The following is a 14,227-nucleotide window of genomic DNA, read 5'->3' as shown; positions in this document are numbered from 1 at the left end:
GTTCTTCTGCCTCACTTAAGACATACTTCCTCTAACATTTTGACAGTTATGGCACCGTTGTCTAATCCAGCTTCTGATGGAGCGTGGCAGTGACAGTAGACTTTTGGAGTCCTGGCACTACAAAGCTGTGGCTGCTGCTGGCGATGCCTCTGATGCAGGGACACTGTAAGGCTGAGTAAGTCTGAGAAATCGCGTGGCTTTGGCCCTGCTGAAATGCGGGATGGCTCATTGAGTTTGCAGGTATGAAGATGAGAATGAAGAATGACTGCAGTCTTTCACAGCTGGCAGGACTTCCTCTGTCTCTCACCCCTTTTTACTGTTTTACCCTCCTCATTCCTCCACGCTGTTTTTTGCTCCTATTTGTTCCCCTGCTCCTGGGAATCAACAGACACACTTCCACTCACCTGTAACACCCACTGCACCAACACCTCTGTGAGACCAGATAATCACCCATGTGTGCAACAATGCCACATGGGGAAAAAATGTTGGCTGGTTGGCCCCATGTTGGTGACGTGTGAGATGACCTGGGGCTTTAAACATCATAGAAGCTGCATGACGGATGGTTTGTTTGAGAAAGGGATCCAGGGTTGAGGATAGGTCAGCTGGCACCAAAGTAGAAGTCTGGCCTGCTGTCACTATCTTCTTGCCTTGTATCATGTTCTACAAAGACACACAGAAGCCCTCACAGATGTGATGTAAGAATTAAATGCAATAGCCGACATGTAATATTAAATACATTTTAGCATTACTGCATATATACTCCTTTTGAGGGAGATATAAGTTTTTCTTTTTTTCTCATTTCATCAGGACATGACTTTGAAAATCGCACATTGTCACCAAGTGGACTCATTAAAAAAAAAAAAAAACTCAATTTCTTCAAAACTCAGAGATGAAACACTATGCATACACAGGCACAGGGACGCACACACCTTCATATACAGTGGGGAGAACAACGATTTGATACACTGCTGATTTTTCAGCTTTTCCCACTTAAAAAGTATGTCTAATTTTTATCATAGGTACTCTCCAACTGTGAGACAGAATCTGAAATAAAAATCCAGGCAATCATGTGGTCTGATTTTTAAGAAATTAATTTGCATTTTATTGCATGACATAAGTATTTGATAAATCAGAAAAACAGAAACAGTTCCAATGACAAAAAGACAGGAGGCAGAGCTTGAGGTAGCAGAGATGAAAATGCTAAGGTTCTCTTTGGGAGGGACCAGGACGGATAGGATCAGGAACGAGTCTGCCAGAGGGACGGCTCATGTTAAATGTTTTGGATAGAAGGTCAGAGAAGCCAGACCGAGATGGTTCGATCATGTACAGAGGAGGGATAGTGAATATATTGGTAGGCGGATGCTGGAATTGGAGCCGCCAGGTAGGAGGTCTCGAAGAAGACCAAGGAGAAGATTTATGGACATAGTGAGAGAGGATTTGAAGGTAGCTGGTGTGAAAGAGGAGGATACAGAGAATAGGGTTAGATGGAGAAGGTTGATTCGCTGTGGTGACCCCTGAAGGGAAAAGCCAAAAGGAGAAGAAGAAGAAAAACAGAATTTAATATTTGGTACGGAAACCCTTGTTGGCAATTACAGAGATCAGACGTTTCCTGTGGTTCTTGACCAGGTTTGCACACACTGCAGCAGGGATTCTAGCCCACTCCTTCATACATATCTTGTGTGCAAACCTGTTCAAGAGCTACAGGAAACGTTTGATCTCTGTAATTGTCAACATGGGTTTCTGTACCAAATGTTAAGTTATCTTTTTCTGATGTATGATATACTTATGTCATGCAATAAAATACAAATTAATTACTTAAAAATCATACAACATGATATTCTGAATTTTTGTTTTAGATTCCGTCACTCACAGTTGAAGAGTCCCTATGATAAAAATTACAGACCTCTACATGCTTTGCAAGTGGGGAAAGCTGAAAAATCAGCTGTGTACCAAACACTTGTTCTCACCACTGTATATGAGGTGAATATAAACAGACACATACACACACACTCATGAGATCTCATGCGACCAGGTGATATATAAAAGACATCTCCTGGTTCTGTCTTCTGATTTTAGTTTTTTCATGGAGGGGTGTTGCCTGGCAACTTGGGTTCATTTGGTTGACATCAAATAGGAATGCATACACACACATACATCCACAAATACACTACAGAGGGCATTTGACTGAGAACACATTCTGTCCCATGCGTCTCTTCGTGAACTCCGAATAATCCATCACTGTGTCTTATGGCTCATTCTGAGACACAGCATTGTTGTTATTGATGAAACCTGCTTGCTCAGTGTGGCGCAGACAGCTGAATCCTCACTCTTAAGTGTAGCTGGAGCTCTGCGTGTTAGGCTTTTGGCCATGAGCAAGTCACATGTCTATTCTGTGAGAGAACAAACCATACCAAACAAAACGATGGAAATTTTTACAGCTGGAAAAAGTTGTGGAGGTCACTGCGCATTCAATGGAGATGACTTCTGCCAATAGCAAGCTTTGTACCTGCTGAAATACATTTTTTTAAATATATTGGTATCTAAATCCTACTCCAGACACCCTAAAGAACCAGCAGACGATGCTCACAATAAGGATTTTACAAATAATCCCAAGTAAACTTATTTTATTCAAAAGAAATATTTGCCCTTGTATTCACTCCTTAGTATACAGAGGTGAATGAATCTGATCTCTGTCAGTTCTATGTCCCCTTATGTTAGTTACCAGTAGATTATTCATGTGTCAGAACTTAGATTATCATTATAATCTTTCAGTTATCATTGTCAACCATTGTTATTGCTTCTGGCATTTTATCTTCATCCAATCTGTTCCGATATTCTAAGAGGCAGATCTTTTACCTTTGAATCTCCCCATACAGCAAAGGAAGGGAGAAGGTTACCCACGCATTTCCCATAGTTGCGGGGAGGCCACTTGAAATGTAAATCTCATCTGTACCCCCGTACTCCATCTCCCACCCATCCCACCCCCACGTGGGTAGCTACATTTTTATGAAAATTACCTGATTTGAATTTAGATGTGGGGTAAGAAGGAGCCAAGTCATTCACCGAGGCACGTTCCATTTTTTTTTTTTTTTTTTTTTTTTTTTTTTTTGACAGAGCAGTGTATTAACTGGCAGTTGTTGACGCTGCTGTATATGTGTCTGTCAAAAAGACAGACACACACTTTCTGTCAGAGCCCTTAAGCTGAGTGTGGCTCAGTTCGGGCTTTGGAGCGGGATGGCGCCAGCGTTCATTCACCAAGGGATAAACAGGTAATTGAACTGTGGGAGTCACTATTAAGACACACAAAGGGACAGAAACTCTGCTGTCACTCACATTCTTGCTCCTGCCTCTCACACACGACAGTCATATAAAACACTGAAAGTATTTTACTGCTACTCAAACTATGGGCCTGACTTTGCATGAAAGTGACAAAACACAAATATAAATGTGGACTAGAACACGGCGATCGTTATCATTGTGTTTTTTTTTTTTTGTTGTTGTTTTTTTGTATTTACATCCTCCTTATTGTAAATAATTATTATCTTCAAGCCACCTCACTGAAAGAGATGATCCAAAAAAAATGACAGGAAATATTTACCCTGATGCTGGATTTGAGCTCAGGTCTCACTGAAAAGTTGAGAAAAGTTGGCAAGAATTTCACCCCAAAAAAAATCAATTAAGAGCACAGAGGAATGAGGTCAGTTTCCAGCCATCCCACTTGTGGCGCGGAGCTCTGAGGATAAATCTCTCCTCCACCTGCAGGACAGCTGTGCGCTGCTGCCACGTCTCTCCGCTGCTGGAGCGAGTGCGAAGCGGGGGCGCACTTCTCCTCCTCCTGCGGATGCGCAGCTGTGAAAGCAGCGTCGGACCCACCGGCTACCCCAACCCAGACCCCTTGTTTCTTTTCTTTTTTTTTTCCTGCACAAACTTTTTCTTTTTTTTTTATCTTTGGTGCTGTTGCCTCTCCGCACCGCCCGCCTCCCCTCCACTACCCCCACCCTCCCCGAGCGGCTGAGGCAGATTTTCTGTGGCTCAGTCGCGACGGTGCGGGTGTCCGGTTACAAGCCCGTGCTGCGCGTAGGCACCGGCGCACACGGCGCTCCTCCGGAGCACAAACACAACGCGCAAGTCCGGAGGGAGGACGCAGAGAAATCTCCCCCCTCGGACGCGAAGAGATTTTTATTTTTTTTTTCGTCACTCGGGTTGATTTTTTTCTTAGAAAAAAAGAGCACTACTGGGGATATTTTCACATTTAGTTGGTCTTTATTTGGGTCCATCCTCGCTTCTCCTCTCACCGGGACCAGACCAGCAGTTTGGCTCTCTGCTAGATGACCGTGCGTTGGGCACCTCACTCGGTAAGACCCAATTTCATTTTTTTACCCACCGGCTTTCATTTTCCTGTTTAAAACACGGGCTCCTGCGGTGTTCTTATCTAAATCATTTTTTTATTCGTTACTTTTACACTTTTTGATAGCCTCTCACTTCAGGTTCCGAAGCATTCAGCACAAATAGTGAGTGTGAATAACCTGACAGTTCCTAAGTACCTCAGGGTGCAGACTTTAAAATACACACCGTTGAATACCACAATGTAAATAATCGGTTTTAGAACTTTTGCAAGAGGCGGTGCCTCGTCCCGCCACTTGGTGGTGCTGACAGAGTGCAGCCATCGCCATCCCATCAGATTTTTTTTCAAGATTCAAAATATTCACCCTGCGTTGCTTTTCAATATCCCAAGAAAGGTCTGGTATCACAGGGATCAATACATCCGTAGTAGGGCTGGTCGGCTCTGACTACAGAGAGTACACATGTAGTGAAAGTATCACGATGGACACGTCTTTGGTTTTTCAACTACTATCGTACATCCCTGCACCATTATTAAAAATCCACTCTTCATGTCCTGCTGTCTGCTGCTATTTTCCTCACTTTTCCACTTTCAATTTCATTCAAATATGTATTTATTTGCATCTTTATGTCATTTCTTATATATATTTTTTACAATGTTAAAATATATATTGATGCATCTTATGTTTTTATTATTCCCAGACTGCCTATTCTATTTCCCTTTGGCTCATTTATTTCTCTTGTGCCTTTTGTTAATACACAAAAGATGAACCGAATATGTGACCTTTGTGAGAAATGCTGATTGTGAACGGTATAATACTAGTATTTCACGATTGATGGCAGTGCTGGAATTTGCCAGTTTTCACTCTTTTTGTGTGCCAAGAATTCAATCTTTCAACTCAGCTGAAACTCAGAATACTCACCCCTCAGGGGGTTTAACTTTATATATATTATTTTTTTTCTTTTTACAATACTGTCTTTTGGTTTGGAAAAAGAGCTGTATATTTAGATTGCCTTATATCTGAGAGCGTCATACATACCTATACCATCCTGGGATACAATAATATTCTACAGTGCATTAAGAAGATTCAAAGTGAAGACAAGGCTTTAACTTTTAATACTTGTCACGGGTTGTGGTTGGATTTCTAGTCTGAAAGAGGTGGTTTTGTAGAACTTATGCGAGGACACATTTCGGTCTTTTACTACATCGTTTCTCTGGCCTTGGCATCAACTCCTTCTCTATCAAGACTGAAGTATATATGTATATGAGTATTTATATCCAACTCCAGGTGGATTAGTGCACAATTAACCTGTAATAATGAACTAAATCACATATTTACCCATGTGTTTCCCATGCTCTTGAGAAAAATGTGTGTGTGTGTGTGTGTGTGTGTGTGTGTGTGTGTGTGTGTGTGTGTGTGTGTGTGTTTGTGTGTGATACAATACAATAATATCATTGTTTTTGTTTTGAAATGCAAATCAGTTTGACTTTTTGGCTGTACCCTGAAACACTGGCATCCAATCTCTTCAATCCAATTGTTATTCATCCTGCTGTGGCTGTATTTGTTCTGCTAGCTTAGCGCTGTAGTTGTGATAACGCAGTCAGCTTCCGCTAATCTCATGGCCCTAAACCCATGAGAACGCTGCAGCGCTTCTGTCCAGCCATAATGTGCTTACCATCAGAAAAAAGTGACCCACGTCCAGACACTTAAATTACTTACGGCTCACAGTGACGAAAATCTTCATAAGATGTTGGATACTGAAATATCCTGGGATGACAGCGGAAGAGGATGAGGAAGAAACAGCAATGAGGAGGCTGGGGTGAAAGTGCTGAATTGAACAATTTCACGAAACAATGCTGTGCAAACAACGGCAATATATTGAGCAGCAAAGCTCAAATCAACACTAACACTTGTACTCATGTCCAAAGTTGCGCAGCGGACGGAGATGAGCATGCACTGAGCAACCAGTCACACAGTCCTTTGCCAAGTGAGGAGCAGCAGCATATGATTAGCGTGATTGATATTTGCTCTACGTTGGGAATTTGCCTGAGCACTGACACAGAACACCGGCACAAACGCAGCAATTAGTCTCAGCAAGGAGAATTCCAAGATGAAAATGACCCCGATGGCCTCAGTGGGCTGTGTGGTTGTTATGGAAACCACTTGAATGACAAGCCTATTGTTGTCAACCTTTGTGTTTTGGCATCCCTCGGGTGCAAGTCCTGTTGGGAGTGAAAGCGAAAAGCATTATCATTTACGTGTAAACTCAACAGCCGTTACCCTCGGGCCCCTTGCTACTCTTTAAGGCCTTTTGGTTGCTTATTTATCGGACACAACAAAGATCTGGCTTTGGGATAGTTTGTTCCGTCCTTGTATGCACAGCTTCCAGCAACATCTGGGCATATTGAATGTGGATTGCACGGAAGCTCGATTTTGCAAATACTACTTACGGGATGATTTATTGCTTTCATGCAAGCAAAGTTGGGAGGCAGATTCAATAGTTGAAGTGGTCTGCTGCTCTTTCTTGCTGTGCTTTGTCCTCTCTCTGCCACAGGCTATTTATACCTCACAACCACTTTGCCTTTATCTTATTCCCACCCTTTCCACTGCTGGCGGTAAACTGGGGAATCATCCCACATGTAGACAGACACTGATCCAGAATATCCATGTTAGATATTGTGCTTTGTGGCATTGGCCAGGTTATATCAGTTAAACCAGGTATAGTTACATTAAGAAACCATGGAAACCATGGCTACCGTGGAGTTTCCTGCAAGGAGTTTGAATGTTCACGAATGTTCATTGGTGACTGTGGGGGAAATCAATTGTTCACAAAATGAAATGTTAATCATACCTACCTGTTCTGACTTCTGCTTCTGAAAGGCCAAGGTGTGAAAATGGTTGCCATAGAGATTTTATCAAAGCTATCAAGTGGATGTGCAAGGTAACACTAGAAAGGCATATGTTTTCATGTTCATCAAGGTCAGCAAAGCCACCACTAAACATAATGGTGTGATTTGTTTCTAAACGCGTCGATAAACTTCACTCACTTGCTTTCTATGATCCTCAAAACATTATTAAAGCGGATAATAATGAAAACACACAACATCCATGCACTTGAAACACACATGGACTACATCTGTGACAATACACATCTCTGTGTTACATCCAGTGGAAGTTGTTGCAATTTCACACTGCATACTAAACAGCAAAAGCGGAACTTGAGCAGGTGTAGAAAATAATTTCGGTTCACACTGCAGTCGGGAAATTATTATTCCTGCTGCTGCTGGTGCATATATCCAAGAATGACTGCCTGTGGTTTGAGCAAAACATCCAGTTTCTTGTCCGCATGTCAGAGGGAATTTGCACCACTAAAACCAACATTCATTTCCCAGCACTGTTACACTACATTAGCTCTGTCCCTCTTTTTATTACAACCTCAAACCCCACTCAAATAGCAGAGGAATCTGTCTTTTAACCAGGATGCCAGCAAGAAGAGCGAGACTATTTGGGTCAAGATTAAGTAATCCCCAAAGCCTCTTTTTCAGGAGGGATCAAGCCAAGAGGATGTTAGAAAGGTTCAACGGAGATGGATCAAAACTTCGCTGACAACAGTGGAAGTAATTATTGAAAACTTATTTAAGTTAGGAGGGGTTTTATGTTTCGCACTTGGCTCCGTATGAGTGTTGTAAGAGAGCGGTTACAGGGGCTAAAAGAAAAGGGGACCGGGGAGAGAATGAGCTGTAATGAGACAGGGCAAAGAAGGTGAAAAGAGAACTGTCATGTCACGTCCTGGTCTTTGTTTATTGGATGATTAAGTACAACATGCCAATTTGAAGGATGAAATGAGTCATAAGTTAGCACTGAACACTCGCAGGCACTCGCAAGGAACCCCCCCGTCCCCCTCTGTGGGACATCACACAGCCGTATTTCTTTGGAAGAAGAATGACTTGAATGAGAGGATCATTTGATAGCGACACGCGGCTCGTATATTTCTCTTTTATGGAAGCTTCTGCTTTCATGCTGCAGCTTTATCCTCCAAGGTGTGAGCAAAACTGGACTGCCTCCTGTGAGACTTTGACACTCCATGCTATGTATAGTCACTGCTAAATTAACCACTTGCACCCATTAAAACAGGTGCAGAAGTATGTATTCTGTGTATTTATGTGTATTTATGTGTACCATGGAATGTTTATGACGCTGCCAGGATGAAGTAATATAATGTGTATTTTTTTGTGGGTTGGGTTGTGTTTTTTTCCCCTTATGGGACATGTATTACAGCATTTTGTCTTTATAGAGCATATTATTATATGATAAGAGGCTGCTTTGATGTGATGTGTTTAGAAATATCAGAACTTCATCTATCGCACCGCTGCGAAAAGGCTGCCAAAGCTCTAATTTGATCAGGGAGACGACATAAATACAGAAAATCCTGTAATCTTCAGCAAATGAAAATATTTATCTCTACTTTGAAATCATTACATTGGGCTAATCAGAGCAATATCCTCAAAAAAAAAAAAATTAAAGTTGCACAGACCTATGGGGAGACTTTCCTTAGCAGATAAATGGGAAAAGGAAATTACAGAGCGCTGTGCATTCGTTCTATCCAACCTCATATGAAAGTTTGCGATAACATCTAAAAGATAAAGCAGCTCACTACTTGTAGTGTGGCCATGCAGGAAAAATGGGAACAGAGGAGAGATACAGAGGGAGATCAGACGAGAGATTGAGAGAAAGGGAGATAGCGCAGTGTAGATAGAGGTGAAGAGATGTGAACTTGATTTTTGCAGACAAAGAGGAAAAAAGCCTGTTTTTTAAATTTAAAATGGAAGGGCAAAGGTAAGGAAAGGGAAGAAGAATCATGGAGATAGTGGAGATTATATTCAGGATTGACGAGTAGCCAGACAGTCTTTGCAGGATTGTGAGAATTGTTAAATGGATTTTCTCCAGAGGCACCAGTCTAGTTGATCTCCGGATGCATTTGACCACACGATTCACCCATCATCGCTTGTCCCCCCACCTTAGGGTGGGGCGAGACAAAAGAAAGGGAAAGGAAACATGAGAAACAATTAGACAGTTGACATAATGAGAAAACTGGGTACTGAGAAAAAAAGAGGGTGCATTAGGTTGACTTTTTTTTATTTAGATTATCATTGAAGGTTTCTTCAAACTCACCTTGAGATATTCACACAGTTCTCAGGCAGTAGATACATCAGCATCACTGCAGGATATTCCAAACACTGGCTGGAGAAACTCAAGATTCAGTCAAGGCTGAAAAAAGCTGTAAAAGCATCTGTAGTTTAATGTAAAAAAAATAGATAAACACATAAATAAGTAACAAGTATTTTGGGTTTGGATAACACATGAAGTGAGCACAGACAAACTTGATCAGTTCCTGGACCTTTGATATTACAAGTCTATTGCAATTAAAACCCAGCAGCAGTTTCTATCATTTTTTTTTAGAGGGACTTCAAAGATCACTGCGTGTCTGAAAGCAAAGATCAGCTTTTGAAAGAAAGGCAGAACTAATAAAGTGTGTAGTAGGTAAGTCACCAAATCATGTTGTAATGCTCTTTCACCCATATGCATTGTATTTCTGTTTTGTTCTTTTTCTCCCGAAAACCTTGCTCACACATTTCTGCTTACTCCAGGCGTGGCCGTATAGAGTTCAATTCAGTGATGTACTCGTAGGAGTTTGATTTCAAGGGGTATTTTGTTTTGCAAAAATTGCTGTATTAAAAAGTCTAGCCAGGTGCTCTGTCTCTGTGATAAGGATATCAGTTGCTGCACCAGACAATGGAGTAATTCTAGAGGTTTTAGCCGGGAGTGTCCTTTTTTTTTTTTCCCCAAAGACGGTGTTGGTTGGCTAATGTAGTGTTCTGATTATACCGTTAATGAAACAGGAGAGTGTTTTTTATTCTCCTATCCTGCTTCTCTCATGTTACTGAATTCCCCGAGGAGTGAGTTAGGTTCAAGATTCTCTGCCTGCGCTTCTTCAGCTGTGTTGCCCTGCTGGGGCTGAAGTGAATGGTTTAAAGCTCACATGGAATGAGATGTGTTGTTCTCTCCTACGTCTCACGTAAGGCGCTGTTTGGCAAAGGAGGGAAAAAAAAAGACACGAGAAAAACACACATTTCAGTGCACACAAGGTGGTATGCTGTGTGCTTTTGTGATGTCTTAACACAAGATATGAGCGCTAGAGCCTGCAGCATTACACAGTGATTCAGAGATTGCATGGGATGCGGTTAGACAGAGGAAGATGATATCGACTTATAAACCCTCTTGAATAAGCAGGAAAGCATACTTGTGTACATATATAACAATGTTAATAGTTGTGCTGCTTAGTAGATTTGTTTACCACCTTCAAACCGAGTCTCCTGAGACCATCCGTATCCAGTTTCCCCAAATCTTGCTCTTTTTTTATCGACCTCCATTTGACCGAATATGACTTAACACTTGACTTTCACTGACATTTAAAAAGAGAGAGAGAGAAAAAAAGCACAGACACAGGAAACACAGGCACAGTTAATTACTTCCATTGCCTATCTTGTCAGCAGTGGTCTAGCAGTCGAGGAAGGAAAAAGACAATTGGCCAATTTGCTGCAATGAGGATAAGCCGAGATCAGCTCAGTCAAATCGTTATAAATGGAGGATAAAATGGATTTTGTTGCAGGGATCCTACACAGTTGGTTTTGACTTGTTGAACTGTAGAGAGAGGGAGGGATGAACTCCTACACAGAGGATACATTTCCTCTGGACTTACAACAACACTGCTGCAGCGGTCTTGTTGTCATTAAATAGACCTCTGCCCCACTGAAGCAATGCTTTGTAGTATCTTGATCTATTTTTTACTTCGCTCAGGTCCCCAAAGGCTCTCTGTTTAGGAAAACGGTCCCCTTTCACCACTGGTTAAGGGCAAGAGGGGATTCTTTCCTGTTGGGTTTGATACTTTTTATTGACTTTTGAGAGACACACAAAAAGGAGTTGTATTGAAGCAGGTTCGAGAAGAAACTATAGCCATCAAGCAGCCGATGCTCAAGAGGTAATTGTGCATATTAAGGTAGCTGAGCTTTATCTTCATTTTAAAGGCTCTCCTGCTTTAAAATAAAGCTTTCATTTGAAGCCGGAGAACCATAAAATCATTTTGAATTGTTTTTGAGCCGTGACACAGCAAACTATAATCTTCAAACAATTTACTTTATGATTCAACAGCGCAAAATAACAAATGTGTTCACACTGATATGCAAAGTTCAGAGTGTGGGTTCAGCAGACGGATACACAAGGACATCGGCAGCCCTGAATCTTTTAGGCAGAGGTGTTTTGCGTGTCTTTTATCGAGGCATGAATGAATAGCTGTTTTGTTTGACCACTTCAACCAGAACATGCTCAGGCAGTGATCGCAGCTTTTTACCCGCTGCATATAATAATCACTCTTTTATTCTGAAATCCGGTTTCTTCTGGGGCTGTGTTTGATTTGTTTTTGTTTTATTTATCACAGGTGTGAACAAGCACATGTTTGATGCACAGGGATTAACAGTTTTTAATTAAAGCAATACCATCAATCAGCAGGTACAGCAACATTGTGTTATTTTCACTTTGACTCATCTTCCTGGTGTAATTGCTAATTTATGAAATCTTTGAAACATCACAGAACCCCTGCTGCAGTTTAAGCATGGGAGAATGAGCTAAATGGTTTCCATCATGTATACCCTAACAATATGCACGGCCATATTTAGCTGCAGACTATGATTAGTGTGGAGGCAAAGGGTATTAATTATAGTTTACAGTCACATGAATCGCAGAAATTGTTGTGAGGCTTATAGCAGCATTTACTTTTAGAAAAAAATTGCAATTAAGCAAATAAGCGGTTATTTTCTGCCCCAGCTGTCTGTCAGCAAGCTCTACGTCATTCAAATTCTTCACTGAAAATGATCCCTTATTATTTTCTTTTTGTTGTTGTTTTTTTTCAATTTCTAAAATGACACCCTTTATAGAAAAAAATATATAACTTGATAGGATGATTGTTGTGATCAAATCCCATTGCTGTGATCTTTTGAGAAATGACAGCGTGTACAGGGTACTAAAACTGCAGCAAGGCAAATGTCCAGACAGGAAGCCATACATTTAAGAATGTTTATATGGATATTGGGAAAATAACAGACTGAAAAAGTGGACGTTCTTTGATGGCGATCAGGGGGTCGAGGAGTAAGAAAGATTGAGGCGAGCACACCTGCAAGCCACATGTGGGTTAACCCACCCACCCTGGCCTGTCTTTGGTTGGAAAACTCCATCGTCATCATTATAGCTAAGGGTGGAGAGGGTCATTAAGCTGTTATTTATGTGCTTTCTGCTGTTTTATCACCTCCAGACAGTCTCACAACGCAGACACCCACACTCACAGCCCCAGAAGAATAACATAATTGTATGAACCAGCCACAGGGTACCGTCTAATAGAAAAATGCAGACATTAACAGTCTGCGGCAGATGAACACCCCCCCCCGACCCGTTAGGCTCGTTTACACCTCACTTTGTTTATGTTTATTTACACACTGTTCCCCGTGTGAACCCTCACATCACAATTTTTTCAACACACTAGTTGCGGGGGGAAGTTTTTTCTTTCTGTCTTTCATTCTTTCTTTTGATTTATTTATTTTTTTACAGGCCATTTCCCCTCTCTCAAAAGCTGTTTGCTTGACGACCCCAAATAAACGCACATCCTAAACAGAGCGCTTTTACATCCATCTCGCCCAGTTTTATGTTCTCCCTTTAAGGCATTATCTAGTTTTAAAAAAGTGACCTGCACTGTCACAGGTGTTTTATGAAATGAACTTGTTTAATTTGTGTTGCGTGTCCTTGTCAGTGTGGCAGTTTGAATCCATAATTATAGTCATGAAGCGGTCTGAGAGTAATGGGGTAGGATTTGGATCTTAAACAGACCTTTACTGTGCAGCACCTGGAGCCACAGCTCCTGTGACAGGACATGTTCTCTCAGCTCTCAGAATCCTCCCTCCCCCGATGTTTCCTTTCCATTTCATTTAAGAAAAGGGGAACCGTTGCTTTTCCAGCTGTGTCTGACCACCTCACCCCAAGCCAGTTCCCCTGTTGGTTTCTTGTCCTCATTCAATTAGCTCTGTGGGACCACTCGCCTGACATATCACACACACTTACTGGGCTATAGAGATGTGAGGAATTGCAGTTTTATGGCATGTGGTGTGTGTTATTTATGGAGATCTGTGTGACTCCTTAGAAAACCCTTGCTCCCCATGTCTGTCTTCTCCCTTTTTGAAGTGCTCCTAAACTCCTCAGCACCTCTCCGTCTCTCTATCCAAACTTGTCTTGTATTAATCCGTTCCATTATCTTCTTCACTCACTGCCCCTTTTGTTTCCACCTAACCTCTTTAACACTCCTCTCCTTGCCAACCTTCTCTATCCTTGTCACTCTCCTAATTTCATCTCACTCATTCCTTGCTCTTCATCCTCTCCTGAACCTCCTCCATCCTTTGTTCCTCTATTTCTCTCATTATAGCTATCCTCTCTCCAGTAATTTACCTCAAGTGACCCTAGACGACTTTCTCGCCCAGTCATTCGCTTCTCTCTATATTCTCAACAGCAGGTCAGTGTAGGTCTGAGTGCTCTTACTTCATCCAGTTCCAGTCTTCACAAACTGCCAAAAAGCCCAATACCTCCAAGAATTCTCTGGCAGACACACCCAGAGGAAAGGAAAATTCCAAATAAGATTTCGCATGTGTGCAGACTATTTCTCCTAGATATAACCTAACTAATCTAAATTAGTTCTGACCATATACTTATCGTGCTTAATTTTAGCCCTCTGCTTGAGTCAGCTGTTGTATCTTACCACAATAAGTATGAACAAAACCGATTTTCAG

At 41.6% G+C, this 14,227-nt stretch overlaps 1 protein-coding gene across 3 annotated transcripts in view; it reads left to right on the top strand.

The window, feature by feature from the left end:
• Positions 1 to 4,059: 4,059 nt before the first annotated feature.
• sema5a (sema domain, seven thrombospondin repeats (type 1 and type 1-like), transmembrane domain (TM) and short cytoplasmic domain, (semaphorin) 5A) overlaps positions 4,060 to 14,227 on the top strand; it is a 117,869-nt gene continuing 107,701 nt past the window's right edge. For all 3 annotated transcript variants that reach the window (XR_015106530.1, XM_086151216.1, XM_086151214.1), the window contains exon 1: positions 4,060 to 4,355. The gene's annotated coding sequence lies outside the window, so the exon portion shown is untranslated. The remainder of the gene's footprint in view (positions 4,356 to 14,227) is intronic.

Source organism: Fistularia commersonii, chromosome 8, assembly GCF_037954325.1.
Source record: "Fistularia commersonii isolate RoL2024-O1a breed Wild chromosome 8, RoL_Fcom_v1.0, whole genome shotgun sequence".
Lineage (NCBI taxonomy): Eukaryota > Metazoa > Chordata > Actinopteri > Syngnathiformes > Fistulariidae > Fistularia > Fistularia commersonii.
Note: the sequence above shows the minus strand (reverse complement) of the source record. Positions and strands in the feature narration are given on the sequence as shown.